The 22113-nt window shown below is 43.5% G+C and overlaps 1 non-coding gene across 1 annotated transcript; it reads right to left on the bottom strand.

Annotated features, from left to right (window-relative positions):
- Positions 1-3939: 3939 nt before the first annotated feature.
- LOC119933756 lies at positions 3940-4076 on the bottom strand. The gene has a single exon (XR_005452629.1). It is a non-coding gene; the product is annotated as a small nucleolar RNA SNORA7 (small nucleolar RNA).
- Between the last annotated feature and the right edge of the window lie 18037 nt (positions 4077-22113).

Below are 22113 nucleotides of genomic sequence, written 5' to 3'. Positions count from 1 at the left end.
GAAAGGGGGAAGGGAGAGAAGGAGGGGAGTGGTGGAGGTTATGCCTTTAAAAGAAGAGAGAAATCTCAAGCCCCGGAGCACCTTTTCTGCCTTATTATTATTGTAATAATGAGGGCAACTGATTTGATCTCTCCTTACACAATACTGCAGCACAGCTATTGCTAAATAAACAGCAAAAGTCCTTTTGTCCCTGTGGGCTGTTTCTCGGTAATTAAAATCAATAGGATCTTCCTCTGCGGATCTCTTTAACCTCATCAAGGCACAGCGTTCGGAGCAGGCAATTGTAAAACAAACAAATGAACTTGCAGACCTTGTGGGGAGGAAAGCAAAAAATAATAAGATAACTCACCATTACTCTATTAGCATATTGCATTTGTTACAGCCTTTTAACATTCCATTGATTTTTCTATTTTGAAGCCTCCTTTTCTTTCTTTTTTTTTATCTTTGTCCTTTCCAAGCCACTCCCCGCCTTGACGGCAGAAGAGGCTGACTCCCAAAGGTCATGTGAACTAAAATATTCCATTGATCTTTCTTTTAAGGTTGGGGGGCGGGGAGGGCTATGATTGATTTGGGGAAGACAACAGCCAGGATGTCAGTAATTTGAGGTACAAGCCTTAAAAATACAGCCAGGCTATCATGCACTAGGGTCCAGATATCTGTAGGTGAATGTGGAAATCAGGCAGAAAATTATCTGTATGATTCCTCGGGGACTACTGCATTCATGGGCTCTTTCCTTTTGGCTGGTAGTTTCATCTGCGCAGGATAGAAGGGCCTTCTCAAGTCAGGGAGTCAGCAGGCCAGCATCTGGAGCTCAGCTTTCCAGGAATGCTTGGGATTTTGATTCCAATGATTTGGGATTCTTCCAACTATAAACTTCAAATTTGGATGGACCCATATTTTTCTGCCAGCATTTTTGCCCACCTCCCCTAGCCCAGAAAGAGAGCAAACAAGCTCTAGTTCATAGATCATAGTTACCTATGATCAATATCCAGAAGTGCGAGGAAGTGTTTATTCAAAAGTTTATTCAATCACCTCATCCTCTGTCTTGATTCTGCGAAGTGACCCTTCTAGGTTCTGCCTCCTCTTAGGCCAAAGCCCTGGTCAGAGAACCGAGGTGATAGTAATAGTAATTATGGTATTTGTTAAGCGCTACCTCTGTGCCAGGCACTATACTAAGCACTGGGTGAATAAAAGCAAATCGGTTTGGACGCTGTCCCTGATCCATGTTGGGCTCACAGTCTCAATCCCCATTTTACAGATGAGGGAACTGAGGCCCAGGGAAGTGAAATGACTTACCCAAGGTCACACAGCAGACAAGTGGCGGAGCCAGGATCAGAACCTATGACCTTCTGACTTCCAGTCCAGTGCTCTATCCACTACTCCATACTGCTTCTCGGGTATTTAACGAAGGAAATTCCACACTGGTCTTCTGGTCTAAACGCAACCAACCGATGTTTATTTACTCGGGCTTTCAATTTAGCTCAGGAGAGAGCAGTTTCTTTGAATTGACGAATGACTGAAGAGGGGCAGAGAAGGAAGCAGGGGAGTTGTTGCGTTAGCTGAAATGTAATCTGGAGAGCTGTGATTCCCATATCCGTCCAGGGGAAAACGGCAGGAAGTTGCTTGGAACAGAAAAGAGTCTGTGCTCCTAAGCAATTATACTCGGTGAGAAAGATACTCAGCTATGGATGGATAGAGCAATCTTATGGCCCAGTGAGTAAACAAGTTGTTTCCAGTGCTGCAAAAGCAATGTGGTAAAATGTTGCAACAAGGAAGTAAAAGTGTCAATTTCCCTTGCTGATAACTTGGTCCTGGGACCCCAATTGATCTCTTGGTGAGACTGTGGATTGGGGTTCCTGTCAGCCCCTGTTTCCCAGGAATAATCTCCACTGAGCACTTTTAAGCTGTCCCCTTCCCTTCCCCTGTCCCTTCCCAGGCACCATACCTGGGGACGTGACTCAGAGTAAGAGAAGAAGCCACAGCCATGGCATCTGCCAGGTGCATTGACTCCTCTAATTAAAAATCTAGCGGGAAAATCCAACACCAGTTCGAAGGGCCCGGGAGGGAAGAACAGAAAAATCCAAAGCCCGGGGTATTTCCCCCCTTCTCCATACCTGGGAAGGCTCACGGCTGTCATGTTCCTAAATCCAAAAGGTAACTAGAGAGATTTTTCCAAAACAATATTGACTCCAGAGACAAGGGAACCAATGGTTTTAACCAGCATTTGGAGGCTAGAGCAATCATTTCAAGCCATCGTTTAAGAACGAAGACTAGGATGACTTTGGTGTTCTCTGCATTTTTCCCCCATAGTCTCACCTGAGACTATTTGTATGGCTTAGTGGAAAGAGCATGGGCTTGGGAGTCAGAGGACGTGGGTTCTAATCCCGGCTCCACCACTTGTCTGCTGTGTGACCTTAGGCAAGTCACTTCACATCTCTGTGCCACAGTTACCTCATCTGTAAAATGGAGACTGTGACCCCACGTGGGACAACCTGATTACCTTGTACCTAACCCAGTGCCTAAAACAGTGCTTGGCACATAGTAAGTGCTTCACAAATACCATAATTATTATTATTATAGTTCTCTTGGGATTGTCTTTTTCAATTCTCCATTGCCCAATATTGCATTCTGGACTTAGAGAGTGGGTAAGGGAGTGGAGAGCTCAGGAATCAAGTTTTCTAGTCCTGGCTCTGATACTGAGACTAAGCTACTGAGTCCCTTTAATAATAATTATTATTATTATTATAATGGTATTTTTTAAGTACTTACTCTGTTCCAGGCACTGTACTAAGCACTGGGGGGCGGGGGGGGGGGGGGGAGTGCGTGTACAAGCAAATCAGGTTGGATACAGTCTCCATCTCGCATAGGGCTCACAGTCTTAATCTCCATTTTACAAATGAGGTGATTTGAAGCACAGAGAAGTGAATTGACTTGCCCAAGGCCATACAGCAGACAAATGGTGGAGACAAGATTAGAACTCACAGCCTTCTGATTCCCAGGCCCATGCTCTATCCATTACACCACGCTGCTTCAGCATGACACTTACACTCTCCAGGCTTTTGTTTCCTAATCTGTAAAATGGGAAAAATAATAAGTCATTGTTCAACTTTCTCTTCTTCAGGACCAGTCACAGAATCCCTTATTCCTTTTTAGAGTTGATTGAGCACACAGATTCCTTTCTAAGAGATGCCAGGAAGACTAGAACCAGTCAATAATTTTCAACATGATGACACTAGCTACCTTCACAAGTGTTCTTAAGTGATCTAGTGATCTTCCATTTTAAATAATGGGTCAGTTACAGAAAAATAACCTCAAATAATCCAAAATTCTGGTGAGTAAAATAGAAATAGGAAGAAAGCCCCATAAAAATGTTTTGAATAAAACTCCTCTCCCACCACAAGTACTATCACCACCATAAGAAAGTAGAAATAAACAATTTACACTCACCCCTTAGAGTCGACCATGCATAACTGAGACATGACTCTGTCATCCTCTGCCCCTCTTGAGTTATTTAGTCCATCCCCACTCAGGAAAATGAATTGATTATTCCACCCCCCATGGAATGCATTTTCTCTATAGATTATGTGCACAAATGTGCATATTCTGGATGAAGTCAGTATAACAAAACCACCAGGAACAGCAAATTTTCCTAGCTATTGCATGCATTTGTTTCTCTGCTTAAAGGGGACTCTTCAGCCAAAATTAGGCTGCTTGTCTTGTCTTATGCTGTCAAGTCATCTCTGACCCATAGTGATGCCATGGATACATCTCTCCCAGATCACCCCGCCTCCATCAGCAATCGTTCTAGTAGTGTATCCATAGAGTTTTCTTGGTAAAAAGCCAGAAGTGGTTTACCATTGTCTCCTTCTGTGAAATGAACTTGAGTCTCCACCCTCGACTCTCTCTCACACTGCTGCTGCCCAGCACAGATGAGTTTTGACTTGTAGCAGATTGCCTTCCACTCGCTAACCACTGCCCAAGCTAGGAATGGAATGGACAGGCCTCTGCTTGCTCTCCCTCCCATAGTCAAAACTGGTAGAGTACTGGAAACTCTCCAGGTGTGACCCTGAGATGGAAAATAAGGCTGCTACTTTGGCTAAAATAAGTTACAGGCAAAGTTTGCTAAACTGTTTCCCCTTAAATTGAAAGCTGCTAAAATGAGTCAGCGGAGTCTTGTAGAGAAAACTGGAGTGGGTAAATAAGAGATCTGGGGAGCCCAGGGACTTCTTGTGTGACCTAGGAAATCACATCACCTCTTTATGCCTCAGTTTCCCACCTGTGACCAAACAGTGACCCCAAACTAAATGACAGCTTAATGGTTTACAAAGCATGTTAGGTTCCTTCAGTGAAAATGCTTGTTCAGAGTAACAATAAATGAGCTTGAAATATATTCTTGTTCCTCTTCCTCAAGCCTGGGAAAAAAATCAAAGAGTTAGAAAGACCACCCTGCACTTGTGTTTGGCTAATGTCAAGGAACTTGGGGTACAAAAACGGGAAGCTTACCAAACTGCTCCCAAATCAAGATGAGGTATTTGGGGGCATTATCAGAATGGAAAACCAAAGACAACTGAAACAATGGCACTCAAACATTCTGGCATCTCAGGTTCCTTTACTTTCCTCTGCCATTTCATTTCAAAAAGCTACTAGAAGAGGGAACAGAGCTTAGGGGAGGGAAATTGGTGGCTTCTTATCTATCCAAATTGGTCCACAGTGGTCCAGCCACTTATCTTATCCCACCTCAACTACTGCATCAGCTTCCTCCCTGACCTCCCTGCCTCCCTCCCAACTCCAATCCATATTTCACTCTGCTGCTGGGATCATTTTTCAAAAAAAAAATGTTCCAGCAACATTGCCCCTCTCTTCAAAAACTTCCTATGACTGTCCATCCACCTCCACATCCAACAGAAACTCCTTACCACTGGCTTTAGGGCATTCAATCGGTGCTCTCCTTCCTAACTTCATTCCTCTCCCACTACAACCCAGTCTGCTCTCTTCGCTCCTCTAAAGCCAACCTATTCACTATACCTCGATCTCTTCACTCTCTCACCAGCTCTTTGCTCATGTCCTCCTTCCGATCTGGAACTCCTTCCCCCTTCATATCTGACAGACCAAGGCTTTCTCCATCTTCAAAGCTAAAATCATATCTCCTCCAAGGAACCTTTTCCGCCTAACCTCTCATTTCCCCACCTTAATCACCCTCCTTTCTGTGTTGATCATGCACTTGAGTCTTTACCTCCGATCTTGATATTCTCTCCACTCCCAGCCCCACCGCACATGCACTTATTCTTGTAGTCCACTGCTTTCCCTATTTGAAATTTATTTTAATATCTGCCTCCTTCACAAGACTGAAAGCTCTAAGAAGGCAGGGATCATGTCCACCAACACTACTATATTATAGCCTCCCAAACATGTAGAATAGCACTGTGCACACAGTAAGTGCTCAATAAATACCACTGATTGATTGATGTGAAGATAAGTCTGTGTTCTCCATTAGCCTCTCCCATTTGGAACTGGTTAGGGGTCTCTTCCCTTTCACTTCTCTCTTTTTTCCCTTTCCCTTTCTCTCTTATTCTTTTTCCCTCTCCCTTCTTCCCTCCCCTTCCTTTCTTTCCATCATCTTCACTTCCCTCTCTTTTTAATAATAACAATAATAATTATGATATTTGTTAAGCACTTACTATGTGCCAAGCACTGTTCTAAGCACTGGGGTAGTTACGAGGTAATCAGGTTGTCCCACAAGGGGCTCACAGTCTTTATCCCCATTTTACAGATGAGGTAACTGAGGCACAGAGAAGTTAGATAGCTTGCTCACAGCAGATAAATGGCAGAACTTGGATTAGAACCCACATCCTCTGACTCCCAAGCTCACGCTCTTTCCACTAAGGCATGCTTTCTTCTCCCATCTCTCTCTTCCACTTCCCCACTATATCTCCCATTCATCTCCTCTCTCTCCTCTTTCTCTCATTCTCTCTCTCTCTCTCTCTCTCTCTCTCTCTCTCTCTCTCTCTCTCTCTCTCTCTCTCCCTCTCTCCCTCTTTCTCTCTCTCCCCTCCCTTCCATTTTCTTTGAAGAATCAAATTTTAGGAGGCACCATCTTAAATCCAGGGTCAACTTGGCTCGGTAATCACTCAATTTAGAAACTAGGATGCTTTCTCTGTCAAAGTGCACAGAAACAGCAGCATTCTTGTTCCTCCATTATTAGAGGAAGAGTTAAGTGATCAGCATTTAGTAGGCACTCAATAAACAGTCAATAATAAAAAGAGGAAAGAAGGAGAGGAAACACCTAGGCCAAGGAAAGGTCAGTAGAAGGAGAGTTTTGTTAAAGCTGTCTGTCCTGGACACTAACTAATAGTTTTTTAGAGCTTCCCAGCTCTTGTTTCTGAAACAGTGTTCTTTCTTCCTCTCAGCTGCAGTTACAAGCCGGGTTCTGACCCAGAAGGACATAATTCTGGGAAGTTTATCCCTATATTATGTACAAAATACAGTGAAAAATTATGACTATTCAAGTTGGTAAATATAATTCTTTCAGTTTCAATTCGCATCCATTTTCTGGAGCATTTTAAAGGAGCAAAGTGTGCGGGCTGGGTTGTAGTAGGAAATCAGGGAAGTAAGATAGGAGGGGGCAAGCTGATTCAGTGCTTCAAAGCCAATGGTAAGGAGTTTCTGCTTTATGCAGAGGTGTATAGACAACCACACTGAACAGGACTGAAGTGGACTGAACAGCTTTATAGAAAAATGATCTGGGCAACAGAAAAGGAAGAGAGGAGGACAGCTGGAAAAAGAAAAGGGGAAAAGAATCCTAAGTGGAGAAAAAACCAAGGGAGTAGGACAAAAGTAAAGATGGCTAAACTGAAAAAGGGGGAAAAAAAAGCAGGAGAGGAGACCCACCCAGAGGCACAAAGGAACAGGGAAAGGCTAAGGGAAGCAAAAAGTGATGGAGGAAAAGGAGAATGAGGGGAGGAGTTAGAGGACATACCTAGAGATGAAGAAAGAAAGTGGAAGTGGGGGAAATAGGATAAAGATGGAGAGGGAGGGAAAGAGAGAGAGAGAGAGAGAGTGAGAGAACAAAATAGTTGAGGAGCATGTTGGAAGAGGAGGGGGGTTACATACAAATTTACAGAAAGAGAAATGGACATAAACAGTGAGAAAGAGGAAAAGGGTAATGACAATCCAATATAGGTGGAGACCAATATATCATAATGCATTAATCAAGACCCCAAAACAGACAACTTTTCCATCAACTAGTTCATCTAGATTTTACTTGATTTGCCCAAATCAAAGCAGCTGTGCAGACATACTCTAAAAATCCTTTTCAACAGAGCAAATTACTTAAGGAATCCATTCCTGAAAGCCATTTTTTATGGGGATATATACACCCATCTATGTGTTCCCTGCAATCTACCTCTGAGTCAGGTGTTTTCACAGTGATTGTATTAATTGTCAGATGTCTACACACTCGGACATTTATCCCTCCTGGCTTCCCTCCTCCCAGCACTGGGCTCTTAAGTGATCCCCTTTCTCTATAAATAACCCCTAAACTGGAAACACTTTAATTTTCTAACTTGAATTTGTGGCAGTAAGAGAAATTTCAGGCAAGATAGCTTTTTTCCTTAAACTCCTTTCCACAACCTCTCATGGCTTTTCAGACTTAATTTTCTGTAGATTGCTTGCCCATTCGAGAGGAGAAGCTTGAATCCCGTCAGCCTGCAGAGCCGGTGTGGGGAATAAGATGTCAGAATTGTTCACCAGAGCCCCCTGAATGGGAGCTTAACTACTTGTGGCTGCGTTTAGCACGTCAGTGTGAATTACTGGGCTGGCGAAACTAAGGAGCAATTAGACACCTCAGCGCTAAACGGAAATGAGAAATTTACTGTTTGGCCTTCAGATAAGCTCCATCCCATTCTGATCCACTGGCATCAGATCCAGCGGCTGATTGCTGTGAGGTCCAGAGGGATCAGTTTAGAGGCCAAGGAGGAAAATGTTCCCCCTAAAATGAAAATCAGATTGCGGGGAAGGCAGGGAGCTCTAGCTCTTGCCTATCTGGCCCCACTAGGAGTGTTTGACTAGTTCAAGAGGCACAGATGATAGTAATAGTTTTGGTATTTGTTAAGCACTTACTATGTGCCAGGCACTGTACTAAGCGCTGGGGTAGATACAGACTAATCAGGATGGACACAGTCCCTGTCCCACATGGGGCTCAACAGTCTGAATCCTCATTTTACAGATGAGGTAACTGAGGCACAGAGAAGTAAAGTGACTTGCCCATGATCACACAACTTACAAGTGACAGAGCCGGGATTAGAACCCAGGTCCTTCTGACTCCGAGGCCCATGCTCTATCCACTAGACCACACCAGAGAGACACTGATGGATTCTAACTCAAGATTTGCTCGAAGTACAGCAAGTGGACTTGATTCTCTCCTAACACTGGGCCTTCAGGAATTAGAATCCTGTGAGGAAACAGAGCCCAGAATAATAATAATATAGTAATAATTCTGATATTTCTTAAGAAGCACTTACCATGTACCAAGCACTAGATACAATACATTCTGGCACAGTCCCTGTCCCACATTGGGCTCACAGACTAAGTGAAAAGCATGTCAGGGATTTAGCTCCTTTTTCACAGATGAAAAAACTGAGGCACAGAGTAAGGTCACCCAGGAGGAAAATAGTGGAGGCGGGATTTAGGATCCAAGTCTTCTGACTTCCAATCCTGAGTTCTAGCCAAAGGGGCAGGGAAAACAGGTATTCCACCTCAAATTTACAGAGGAAGAAACTGAAGCACCGAGCAGTTAAGTGACTTATCTAAGGTCACACAACTGGTAAGGAGAGAAGCAGTGTGGCCTAGTTGATAAAGCACGACCCTGGGAGTCAGAATGACCTGGGTTCTAATTCCAGTTCTTCCACTTGTCTAATGTATGATCTTGGGCAAATCACTTAACTTCTCTGTGCCTCAATTACCTCATCTGCAAGATGGGGATTAAGACTGTGTCCATACTGATTAGCTTGCCTCTACCCCAGCACTTACTACAGTGCCTGGCACACAGTAAGAGCTTAATAAATACCAATTTTTTAAAAATCAGGTTGGCTACAGTCTCTGTCCCACATGGGACTCAAAGTCTAAGCAGGGGGAGACTAGAATTTAATCTCCATTTTACAGATGGGGAAACTGAGGGCCAGAGAAGTTAAGTGCTTTAACCAAGGTCACCCAACCGACAAATGGTGGAGTCAGGATTAGAACCCAGGTCCCCTGACTCCCAGGCCTGTGATTTTTCCACTAATTTTCTACCAGCAATTTCAGTCTAGAAAAGCAAGCTTATCTGATTTCTTGAGGGCAGAGAATGTGTCTCTTTATTGTTATATTGTACTCTTCCAAGTGCTTAGTACAATGCTCTGTACACAGTGGGTGTTCAATAAATGCAACTGAATGAATGAATGAATTGGACAGAATAGGCTCAATAATCGAGTCCTGAGCATGCCTGGATGAGCCCTAATCTCCCAACTCCTTCCATGCTTAAAGTGCTTTAGCCGCTGAGCTCAACAGCCAGATTTGCTTATTTAAAAAAAAATGGTATTTTTTAAGCACTTACAATGTGCCAAGCACTGTTCTAAGCTCTGGGGTAGATACAAGGTAATCAGGTTGTCCCACGTGGGGCTCATAGTCTTAACTACCGTTTCACAGATGAGGTAACTGAGGCACAGAAAAGTTAAGTGACTTGCCCAAAGTCACACAGCTGATAAGTGGCAGAGCGGGGAATAGAACCCACGATCTCTCCCAAGCCCGTGCTCCTTCCAATAAGCCATGCTTCTTTTCCACTCTACTCTCCATATCCACTCCCGCAATCACTACAGAGCCTGGCACATAGTAAGCGCTTAACAAATATCATTATCAAATACCATTATCAACACCAAACCAATCCAGCCAGCCTCTAGTTAATTTCCACTTCACCACTGGGAATCTTTTACAGAAGCCAGGAAACCCAACCCTGGGTCATACAGGGTTCACAATACATGCGCTAATATCCTCTGCCTTTTAGTCTCAGAGAAGCAAATTGACCCACAGAGCAGTCATTAGTGGCTTTTTAATTAACTTCTTCCTTTTTTTTCCAGCTCTGAGGCAACAGGTTCCTCAGAAATGGGGAAGGAGACAGCAGAGTTATTCGGTGATAAACCGTTGGAGTGGCTCTCATATGTGGGATTAAGTTTTGTTCTCCAGCCCGTTTGTCACAATCGTGCGTCTCTTTTAACAGTAGCAAATCTATATTGAGTGGAGTTTTTAAAACAATATAATGAGGGTGCTCACCATTAAATTCCCATCTTCATTAACATCTCATTTGAACTGGCGAATTTATATCCCTGAGCATCTTTAATTTATTGATTGTTCCTAGTGGGTGGTTTTCTTTTCTTGCATGATTCTTCATTCTATTTAGCTCCCTTTTCATGAAATCGGGAAATTTGCTTATTGCTCTATCTGGTGGCCCAAATGAAATATTTGAAGTAATGTTGCCTGGTGGGTCACAAATGTTTCTGTTCCATATTTACAGCTTTCTTTCATTTTTAAAGATGACAGTACTGATTCATTCATTCATTCATTTAATCATATTTAGTGAGTGCTTACTATCTGCCAAGCACTGCACTAAGTGCTTGGGGTAGTACAATATAACAATGCACAGACATTCTCTGCCCATGATGGGCATCCTGATTATAAAATTCTATCAGTGCAGGTGGAAGAGGTTGAAAACATTGACGGTCCATTTCTCACAGTATGCATGGAAGGGTATTTTCTCGGAGTCTTGATGTGTTTACCCATATAGGATCTGTCATTGCTTTTGAAATCGCCTCTTAGTGTCCTGATAATAAACCCACTATTCAAAGAGCAACCCATCTTCTGACTAACAATAATTATTCATTATGGTGCTTGTTAAGCACTTACCTTTAATCAATTGACCAATCAATCATATTTATTGAGTGTTTATTGTGTGCAGAGCACTGTACTAAGCACTTGGGAGAGTACAACAGAGTGGGTAGACACATTCCCTGCCCATAATGAGCTTACAGTCTAAAGCTTAGTAGGTGCCAAGTTCTGTACTAACTCAAGGGAAGGTAAAAAATAATCAAGTAAGGTACAGTCCTTTTTCCCCATGAGACTCACGGTCTAAGTATTAGGATAACTTTATAGGAAAATGATTAGGAAAATAAAGCTCACAGAAGCTAACTGACTTTCCCAAGGTCACATAGCAGACCAGTGCCAGAAACAGGATTAAAACCCAAATCCTCTGGTCCCCACCCCCAGGCCCTTGCTCTTTCCATTAAGCCACACTGCTTCTCTACCGTGCACGTGGCTGACACAGTGGAGAAGCTGTGAGGCCTAGTGGAAAGAGCCCATGTCTGGGAGTTTGGAGACCTGGGTTCTGATCCCAGCTCTACCACTTCCCTGCTGTGTGACCTTAGGCAAGTCACTGAATTTTTCTGTGCCTCAGTTTCCTCATCACAAAATGGGGATTCAATACTTGCCCTCTCTCCCCCTAAGACTGTGAGTCCAATATGGGGCAGAGACTGTGTCTGGCCTGATTATCTTGTATCTTCCCCGGGGCTTAATATAGTGCTTGACACCTATTATATTGGTTGAAATTGTGCAACACTCTGTCAGGAGATTGTTGACTTTACCCTCCATTTTTTATGGTATTTGTTTAGTGCTTACTATGTTTCAGGCACTTGCTATGTTTCAGGCACTGTCCCAAGTGCTGGGATAGATACACGTTTATCAGGTTGGACACAGTCCCTGTCCCACAGAGGGCTCACGGCCTAAGTCAGAGGGTGGAGGAAATGAGGGCTCAGTTGGGCAAGTCTTCTTGGAGATGTAATAAGGCTTTGAAGGTGAAGAGAGTGATGGTTTGTCATATATGAAGCAGGAGGGAGATCCAGATCAGAGGGAGGAGAAGGGCAAGGGGTCAGAAACAAAATAGACGAGACTGAGGTACAGTAATTATGTTGGTGTTAGAGGGGCAAAGTGTGTGGGCTGAATTGTAGTAGGAAATTAGCAAGGTTAGGAAGGAAGGGGTGACGGGAGGACAGGGTTGGGGTGGAAGATGAGGAGCTCAGTTTTGAACATGTTCAGTTTGAGGTGTAGGCAGGACATTCAAGTGGAGATGTTCTGAAGGCAGGAGGAAATGTGAAACTGCAAAGATTAGAGTTGGAGAGATAGTTTAGGGAATCATCCGTGAAGAGTGCTTTAAAGCCAGTGGGAAGATGTTTCTGTTTGATGTGGAGGTGGGTGGGCAAAGATTGGAGGTTTCTGAGGATTGGGGAGACATGGACTGAATGTTTCTTTAGAAAAATGATCCCGGCAGCAGAGGGGAAGAAACATGAGGCTGGGAGGTAAGCGAAGAGGTGGTTGCAGTAGATGAGGCGAGAGATGATCAGTACTTGGATTGGCAGTAGCTGTTTGGAAGAAAAGGAAAGACTGGGCTTTAATGATGTTGTAAAGGTATTTTTTAAATCAGATTTATTGAGCGCTTACTATGTGCAAAGCACTGTACTAAGCACTTGGGAGAGTACAATGTAGGTAGAGGTAGAGCCAACAGGTAGAGCTAACATGATTTGGGGACAGATTGAATATGTGGGTTGAATGAGAGAAATAAGTTAAAGGTAATGCCAAGGTTTCAGGCTTGTGAGATAGGAAGGATTAGCTGTAGAAGTAATAGCAGTAGAACCATTATATTTGTTAAGCACTTACTATATAATAATAATAATAATAATGGCATTTATTAAGCACTTACTATGTGCAAAGCACTGTTCTAAGTGCTGGTGCTTTGCACATAGTAAGTGCTTAATAAATGCTATTATTATTATTATTATTATTATTATTACAAGGTAATCAAGTTGTCCCACATGGGGCTAACAGACTTAATCCCCATTTTAAAGATGAGGTAACTGAGGCACAGAGAAGTTAAGTGACTTGCCCAAAGTCACACAGCTGACAAGTGGCTGAGGTGGGATTCGAACCCATGACCTCTGACTCCCAAGCCCGGGCTCTTTCCACTGAACCACACTGCTATATGTCACACTGTTCTAAGTACTGGGGAGGATGCAAGTTAATCAGGTCAGACCCAGTCCCTATCCCACGTGAGACTCAAAGCAGGAGGGAGAATAAGCATGGAATCCCCATTTTACATCTCTGAGGCACCAAGAAGTTAAACCCAAGGTCACCCAGCAGGAATGATGGGAAAGACTGGGGAGGACAGGGTTGGGGTGGAAGATGAGGAGCTCAGTTTTGAACATGTTTACTTTGAGGGGTAGGCAGGACATTCAAGTGGAAATGTTCTGAAGGCAGGAGAAAATGTGCAACTGTAAAGAAGATTAGAGTTGGAGAGATAGTTTAGGGAATCATCTGTGTAGAGATGGTAGTTGAAACCATGGGAGCAAATGAGTTCTCCAACTGAGTGGGTGTAGTTGGAGATTAGAAAGGAAGAGGCAGTGTCAGTGAAGCAAGGTTAGATATTGTTTCAAAGAGAAGTGGGTGGTCCACAGTGCAGCAGGCAGCTGAGAGGTTGAGGAGGATTAGGATGAAGTAGAGGCCATTAGATTTGGCAAGAAGAAGGTTACCGTTAACCTTAGGGAGAGCAGTTTCCATAGAATGAAGGAGATGGAAGTTAGATTGGAGGGGATGAAGGAGAGAATTGGAAAAGAGGACATGGAAGCAATGGGAGTAGACAACTCAATTTGGAATTAGGAGTTAGGAGTTTGGAGAAGAATAGTAGGAGGAAGATAGCGTGATAACTGGAGGGAAGTATGGGGTCAATGGAGGGTGGGTTTTTTTAGGTTAGGGGCTACATGAAAGCAGTGGGAAAGAAGCCATTAGAAAGTGAATTGTTGAAGGTGGCAATCTGACAGGGAAGAAGGTCAGGGTAAGTGTTTTCATAAGGTGCCAAGAGATGGGATCGGCGGCACAGGTCCCAAGTACTGCACTAAGCGCTGGGATAGATACAAGATAATCAGGTCGGAAGCAGTCCCTGTCCCACATGGGGTTCACAGGAGAGAGAGCAGGTATTTAATCCCCATTTTACAGTTGAGGAAACTAAGGCCCAAGAAGTTAAATAACTTGCTCAAGGTCACACTGCAGGCAAGTGGCAGAGCCAGGATAATCACCCAGGTCCCTTGACAACCAGACCCATGCTCTTCCCACTAGGCCATGTTGCTTCCATTTTCAAAAACTAAGACCCTTCTTGTTTGTAGGTTAGAAGCTAATCTCTATTACCCCATTACAGTATTTGTGATAATAATAATAATAATGATCATATTTATTAAGTACTTACTATATACCAAGCACTGTGCCAAATTCTGAGGTATATAAATAATCAGGTAAGTCCCTGTTCCACACCAGGCTCACAGTCTAAGAGAGAGGGAAAATGGGCATTTCATCTCTATTTTACAGTTAGGACACTGAGGCCCAGAGAGATTAAGTGACTTGCCCAAGATTCCACAGCAGGCAAATGGAATCACTAGAACTAGAACCCAGGTCTCCTGACCTGTAGTCCTCTGCAATTCCCACTAGGCCATACTGCCTCCAAAGTGAGGTCTTCCAAAGAGCAATGAGTAGTGAATGGGTCAGATAAAACAACACATTTCACTGTAATAGTTTTCCGAGGCAATCAAGTTTAAGAAATTCACACCAATGCACTAACAAACCAATATGCTCTTCCCCAGACCATCTTGTCATGTGCATAAATGGCCAGATACTTAGAGAAGGGAGCAAAGCATCTGTTTATATTCCTTTCTGACCTTTGTCACCCAATCAAGATCAGGTCAAAGAAGAGCTTCCTGGAAGAAGCCATTTTGAGAAGCAATTTGAAGGAGAAAAACCTTCAAACAAAAATTAATGAACAAGAATGGAAACTTTATAAATCACTCAAATGCCTCCCTTCCCAACCACTTATTTCTGCTCATCATCATCACCAATCAATATTTATTGATCCCACACTAAGTGCAAGGTTCCACTGATCAAGCAACAACAACAAAAAAGAGAGAATAGAAATTACCTGGGTTCAGAAGGTGGGTGACTCGTGACAAGCATGACTTTGAGTAATAGTTTTACACTACATTAGGCCAGAAAAACTCCACAGATAATGTGGATATCTCAGCTGTGAGCCCTTAACAGTTTATATAAAGTCTTAAAATCACAAGTGCCAATCCTGAAGTCAAAGATGGAGAGCCTGATTTGATTAGTCCCAGAAATCAGCTTCAATCCATCCACCAATCAATCATTGGCTTTCATTGAGTTCTTAATGAGTGCAGAACACTGTACTAAGCACTTGGGAGTGTAAAATATAATATTGTTGGTAGGCACGATCCCTGTCCACAAGAAGTTTACAGTCTAGAGGGAAGTGGTTGATGAATTCTTTCCAAGTGCTTAGGATGGAAGAAAGAAAGAAAGAAAGAAAGAAAGAAAGAAAGAAAGAAAGAAAGAAAGAAAGAAAGAAAGAAAGAAAGAAAGAAAGAAAGAAAGAGAGAGAGAGAAAGAAAGAAAGAGAAAGAAAGAAAGAAAGAAAGAAAGAAAGAAAGAAAGAAAGAAAGAAAGAAAGAAAGAAAGAAAGAAAGAAAGAAAGAAAGAAAGGAGGGAGGGAGGGAGGGAGGGAGGGAGGAAGGGAGGGAGGGAGGAAGGGAGGAAGGGAGGAAGGGAGGAAGGGAGGAAGGAAGGAAGGAAGGAAGGAAGGAAGGAAGGAAGGAAAGAAGGAAAGAAGGAAAGAAAGAAAGAAAGAAAGAAAGAAAGAAAGAAAGAAAGAAAGAAAGAGAGGGAGGGAGGAAGGGAGGAAGGGAGGAAGGAGAGAAGGAGAGAAGGAGAGAAGGAGAGAAAGAGAGAAAGAGAAAGAGAAAGAAAGAGAAAGAAAGAAAGGAAGAAAGAATAGTAAAAAAATAAAGGGAGGAAGGAAGAATAGTAAAAAAAAATAAAGGGAGGAAGGAAGGAAGGAAAGGAAGAGGGAGAGAGAGAGATGGAGATAAAAGATAAATAGACGTAAGATAATAACCATCATTGCATTGAAAATTCCTCCTGGTGAGTATCTAGAGGGTGGTTCATTAGGAGCCAAATATTGCTTAACTCACTAAGCACCTTTCTCCTCTGTTCTACAGGTGCTGGTCTTGGAATACAGACTGGATTCTGATCCAACTGCTCATCGTGACTGAGGTTTCCAATACAAGTGCTCTCTCAGGCAAGAATCCAAGAGTCCTGCTTCCAAACTAACTTCCTAGGAAGTGTTCTTGAAAACCCACAAGTTTGGATTTGGCTGAAGAGAAAGGAGATCTTGAGAAAACAGCTCCCAGTTGGAGCTGAGTGTGTGGAAGCTCAGAATTTGAGTAATGTAATGATAATAATAATAATAACAATAATAATGTCTATTTGTTAAGCACTTACCGTGTGTCAGGAACTTTGCTTTGCACTAAAGAATATTCAGTGCAACCAAATCAGTCATAGTCCCTGTCCACATAGGGCTCCAGGTCTTAAACTTAAATGAGGCACAGAGAATTTAAATGATTTGCCCGAGGTCACACAGCAGGCAAGTGATGAAGCTAAGATAAGAACTCAAGTTTCCTGAATACCATTGCTGTACTCTTTCCACTGGTTTCACTGATTCCCTAAATGAGAAGATGAGAAGGAGGTAGCAGCAGGGCATAATGCTTACAGTATGGGCTTGGGAGTGAGAGGATGTGGGTTCAAATTCCAACTCCTCCACTTATCTGCTGTGTGACCTTGGGCAAGTCACTTGAATTCTCTGTGCCTCATTTAAGATTAAGACTGTGAGCCCCATGTGGGGAGGGACTGTGTCTGATTTTGTTGTACTGAATCTAACCCAGGGTTTAGAACAGTGTTTGGCACACAGTAAGTGCTTAACAAATACCATTATTATTATTATTGGGTAGGGTGGAGCTTGGTGCCTTCATTTTCAGCATGCTGGGGATCTGCAGAGTTGCAAACATTTAAATGGGAAACCTAAAATACTTTTCTTCCAGTGGGATTAGCAAATATGACCCCAAAGAGAGCAGCTGTCCCCATGATAATCATAATAATAATGATGATGGCATTTGTTAAGCTCTTACTATGTGCCAAGCACTGTTCTAAGCTCTAGGGAGGTTACAAGGTGATCAGGTTGTCCCACGGGGGGGGCTCACAGTTTTAATCCCCATTTTACAGCTGAAGTAACTGAGGCCCAGAGAAGCAAAGTGACTTGCCCAAAGTCACACAACTGACAGTTGGCAGAGCCAGGATTTGAACCCATGACCTCTGACTCCAAAGCCTGTGCTCTTTCCACTGAGCCACGCTGCATGAGCACCAAAACCATAACCCTGAGAAGCCTCACTTGTTGCGAAGAACCATACAAGACCAAGGAGTCTTCCATTCTCGGCAAAACTCCGACTCGAAGAGTGAATAGTTTCAAATTGCTGTGCCAGATGGAAATAGCTCCATTTCCAGTGGATGAATCCTGTGCAACTGCCAGAAATGAAGAATGACTCGCTCGTCCCCAAGGCATCAAAGCAGACTCCCTTCCTTGCAGGAAGCGTATGCTTTAGCTGGCTTCAGCTGACCAAGAGGGTTGGGGGAGTGGAAATACCGGCAACTGTTTTGATGAGGTGTTATGAACTTGAAAATCCTATCGTGGGCTATAATGTCACTGGGAAGATTTTGGAGGGTGATCGTGCAGCTGCAGGTAATTTATCTCCCTGACCTGCTCTTCGTAAGCTGTCTATTGAACCACCTTCTGTTAAAACTAAAGATATATAGACACTTGTAAACCTTATCGAGGGGGGAAACAACTCAGATAATTTTCCACATTTAAATGAAAAACCCGGTCCTGGCTTTTCCCAAGGATGAAAATGGCAGCTGTGCCCCTAGGAGTTCCCACCAGGAAGGGAGATCAAGGAGGGCAGATGCTCTGAGTCTGGAAGAACAGCTAGCATCACGAAGAGCCAAGTGCTTAGTACAGTGCTATGCACACAGTAAGCACTCAATAAATACGATTGAATGAATGAATGAAAGAGCTTGTGGGGTACCAAGGAAGTGTTAGGGGATTCACGAGCCATTGACAAAATTCCTGGGACTCTCTAACAAGGAATTTCTCTCTGGATGAGACAGATGGTCAAAGGACTTCTTTCCCAGCCCGATTTACCAAACCTAGATGAGAGACTGCAAACCACCTATACCACTGTGGATCATTGCCTATATGCAGTTAGAGGGGGTATAAAAGGAAGAAAAGGTGGGTAGGGAACCTAATCTCTGTTGACAGTCAAACACAAGGCTTTTGTCTGGCAACATCTTCTCAATATGGCAAAAGACATGGGTTTGAAGCAAATACTTCTCTGAAAGTCTTTTGTCCAGCAAAACAGGTTCCCCCTTTAATGATAATGATAGTATTTGTTAAGCGCTTACAATGTGTGAAGCACTGTTCTAAGTGCTGGGGTAGATATAATCGAATCAGGTTGGACACAGTCCCTCTCCTACATGGGGCTCACAGTCTCCATCCCCATTTTACAGATGAGGTAACTGAGGCACGGAGAAGTGAAGTGATTTGCCCAAAGTCACACAACCCAAAGGTGGTGAGATCAGAATTAGAACCCAGGTCCTTCTGACTCGGGTTAATGAGACACCCACTTCCAAGTGCCCCAGTCAAATCTTTTCCCAAGTGTTAGCTGGCTGCTGTGTAGACACAGGTTCGAAGGGAAAGGAGTATACAGCTTTTTCCTTTTGAATTCTGATGGTGATGTTGAGCCATCAACTAGAGCCACAAATTCCACTCAAGTACCCCTGATAGGGTAGGGGGTCCAGGATGACCTAGGAAAGAAGAGGGCATAAAGAAAGGGGGTTACCCCTAGAAATATTGCCCCACCACCTAACCCGTGCACATAGTTTTAGGTTCTACACATTCCCTTCATCATCAATGGTGTTTATCAACAATATTTATTGAGTGCTCACTGTGTGTTTACTCTCCTAAGTGCTTGGGAGAGTACTATACAACAGAGTTGTGAGCTTACAGTCTAGAGGGGGAGACAGACATTAATATAAATAATTCCTCCCCTTCTACTCCCAGACTATGGTAAGACACTCATTTCTGCAGTAGCACCAAGTTTTCATTATATTTTTTGGCAAGAACTCTGATAGGGAAATAGGGGACTTTTCTCAGACAACGCCAGCCACGGTGGAGCCATGGAATCAGCAGAGATGGATAATAGGTAGCACGAGGCACCAGAATGGGCAAATCTCCTAGCATGAGTTATCCTTTGTGTGGGACAGTGTGTCCACTCAGAACTGACGGGGGAGGGAGAGGAGAGGGGAGGAGTGCAACTTTGTCATGAACTTTAAAATGAGCCGGGGAAGCATCAAAGCCAGATGGAAAGAGCATAGGGCTGGGAGTCAGGAGACCTGGGCTTTAATCCTGGTTCTGACACTTGTCTGCTGTGTGACCTACAGCAAATCATTTCACTTTTCTGTGCCACAGTTTCCTCATCCAGAAAATGGGAGTTCAATGCCTGCTGCCCCTCCTATCGAGACTGTGAGGCCCATGTGGGTCAAGGACTGTATCTGACTTGATCACTTGTATCTACCCAGTAAGCACTGAACTAAGACCATTAGTAAGCAAGCAAAGAGAAGAAGGCAAAGAGAGGGAAACTGAGGTAAGAAAAACTGGTGACGGACCCCTTTGACCTAGTTTAAGGACCCAGATTTTGAACTGGCATCCCTGATACACCAAACATGTAATTGTCCAACCGAGGTGATGCCCTGCCCTAGATATTATGGGGGCTTATTGAATACAGTCTAAATATAGTCACTGCCCTGAGAGAGCTCACACTCCAAAGGGAAACCTACGAATGAACATTATTACTCTTCCAAGACTTAGTACAGTGCTCTGCATAGAGTAAGCACTCTGTAAGTACCATAGATTGATTGATTATTGTCCTCATTTTATGGATCAGGATCTATGGTCTCCAGAGGACAGGGACTGTCTTTCATGGATTAATTTTTTAAAATGCCTAGTGCTAAGTGTTGTGTACCTCCAAGCCTTAAGAAAACAATTTTTAATTGATGCTCGTGATGATGGTGAATCCATCTCCAGCTCTTCCAATCATCAGTCATATTCATCGAGCACTTACTGAGTGCAGAGCACAGTACTAAGTGCTTGGGAGAGTACAATATCATAAGTTGGTAGCTAACGATCCTTGTCTTCAAGTCCAGTGGGAAGGTGGTGGGTGGGGGAAGGGGAAGGGGAGGAGAGACAGATGTTGAAATAAATGATAGATGGGGAAACAGTATAGTATAAGGATTTGCTGTGGGGCTGGGGAGAGAATCGAAGTGTTTAAGGGGTACACTTGTGCACACGCAGTGCAGAAGGGAAGAAGAATAGTTGGTGATACGAGGGGTTAGTCAGGGAAGAACTACTGAAAATGTTCTTTTAGTAAGGTTTCGAAGGTGGGAAGAGTGGTGGTCTATGGGATAAGAAGGGGGAGGGAATTCCGGGCCAGAGGGAAGACACGGGCAAGGAGGAGGTGGTGAGACAAATAAGATTGAGGTACAATGAGTGGTTTGTGTCAGAGGAACAAAGTGGGTGGGTTGGGTTGTAGTTGAGATACTACTGCTAGGATAGGGTACTACCACTACGAGGACAAAGGAAGAGTAGGGACATTATTCCTGATTGCTGTGAATTTAACCAGATGTGAAAATGGTCTGAGATTCACACTGGTCATCTTCAACTCAGAAACCCATTCATTGAGTGATTGTCAGTGTGGACCATGAGTTCCTGGGGGAGCGGGAACCTGAGGCCCCTAATAACAAGAATATTAATAACAAAATAATAATAACGGTATTTGTTAAGCACTTACTATTTGCCAGGCACTGCACTCAACACTCGGGTGGATACAAGGAAAACAGGTTGGACACAGTCCAAGTGACTTACCTAAGGTCACACAGCAGACAAATGTGATCATGAAGGTTTACCAAGGGGAGACGGCCCCGAACATTAACACCAACATACCCAAAGAGGAGGTCCAGAGGCAATTCGGGGTCCTGTCAGGGGTTGGGGGTTCCTGAATGCGTTGATAAACTGCCTAGGCAGGACCATGTTGCGTTTCACTGGCCAAAGCAAGTGGATAGTCAAGGCTTAGTTGCAGGTCCATACAAACACCTATTCGGAACAAGGCCTGGAAGCGGAGATGCAATGAGGCTTTTTTTATGGTATTTGTTAAGCACTTATTCTGTGCCAGTCACTGTCCTAAGTGCTGGGTTAAATACAAACTCACAGTCTTAATCCCCATTTTACAGATGAAGTAACTGAGGCACAGTGAAGTGACATGCACAAAGTCTCACAGCCGACAACCGGTGGAGTATGGATTAGAATTCAGGTCCTCTGACTTCCAGACATACGCTCTTTCCACTAGGGCAAGCTACTTCCCATATTAGTTGACATTACTTAGTACAGTGCTCTGCATACAGTAAGCACTCAATAAATACGATTGAATGAATTAGTGGACCAGGTCAGAGCAAAAGGAGGAGTTGAGCAGCCTGGAAATCCTGAAGCAGCTGGAGTTTTAGGCTGCCCCTCTGGGTTTGCTCCCTCAACAAGATGCCCCCCTCCTTCCCCCGACAAGCCACTGTGGGAACTCTCCCCCACTGAAACTGGATCATTTGCCCACCTGCTCCAGTCTTGCATTGTAGATCTTACTTCTTATTGATCGGCAATTAAGCTACTTGATTGCATTGATCGAATTTCCATTTGAAGGGTCGTACTCAAAACATTTTTCATCGTTGGAATAGGTTTTGTGTCTCTGGTTTCACCCATCATTCCCTCTCTAAGGGCTTCCCCTCTCTGACCCCTTCAGTCTGCTTTTGTTATAAACCCGAACCTCTGAGATGTGAGCTCAGGTGCTTCTCTGTGTTGTTACTGTTTTAGTAGAGGTTTGGCCTGTTCCCAGGAAACAGTTGTTAAGTGTTTATTAAGCTCATGCTAATTGGAAGAGAAACGTCTGTCCCCTACTTCCTCCTCTCCTTCCCACTCACTAATATTCTGTAGCTTAACTGTAATGTAAATATTTTCCTGATTGGTTTCAGTGTCTGAATTAGTTCAACATTTGG

The sequence above is a fragment of the Tachyglossus aculeatus genome, chromosome 10, assembly GCF_015852505.1.
Source record: "Tachyglossus aculeatus isolate mTacAcu1 chromosome 10, mTacAcu1.pri, whole genome shotgun sequence".
NCBI classification, from domain to species: Eukaryota; Metazoa; Chordata; class Mammalia; order Monotremata; family Tachyglossidae; genus Tachyglossus; species Tachyglossus aculeatus.
Note: the sequence above shows the minus strand (reverse complement) of the source record. Positions and strands in the feature narration are given on the sequence as shown.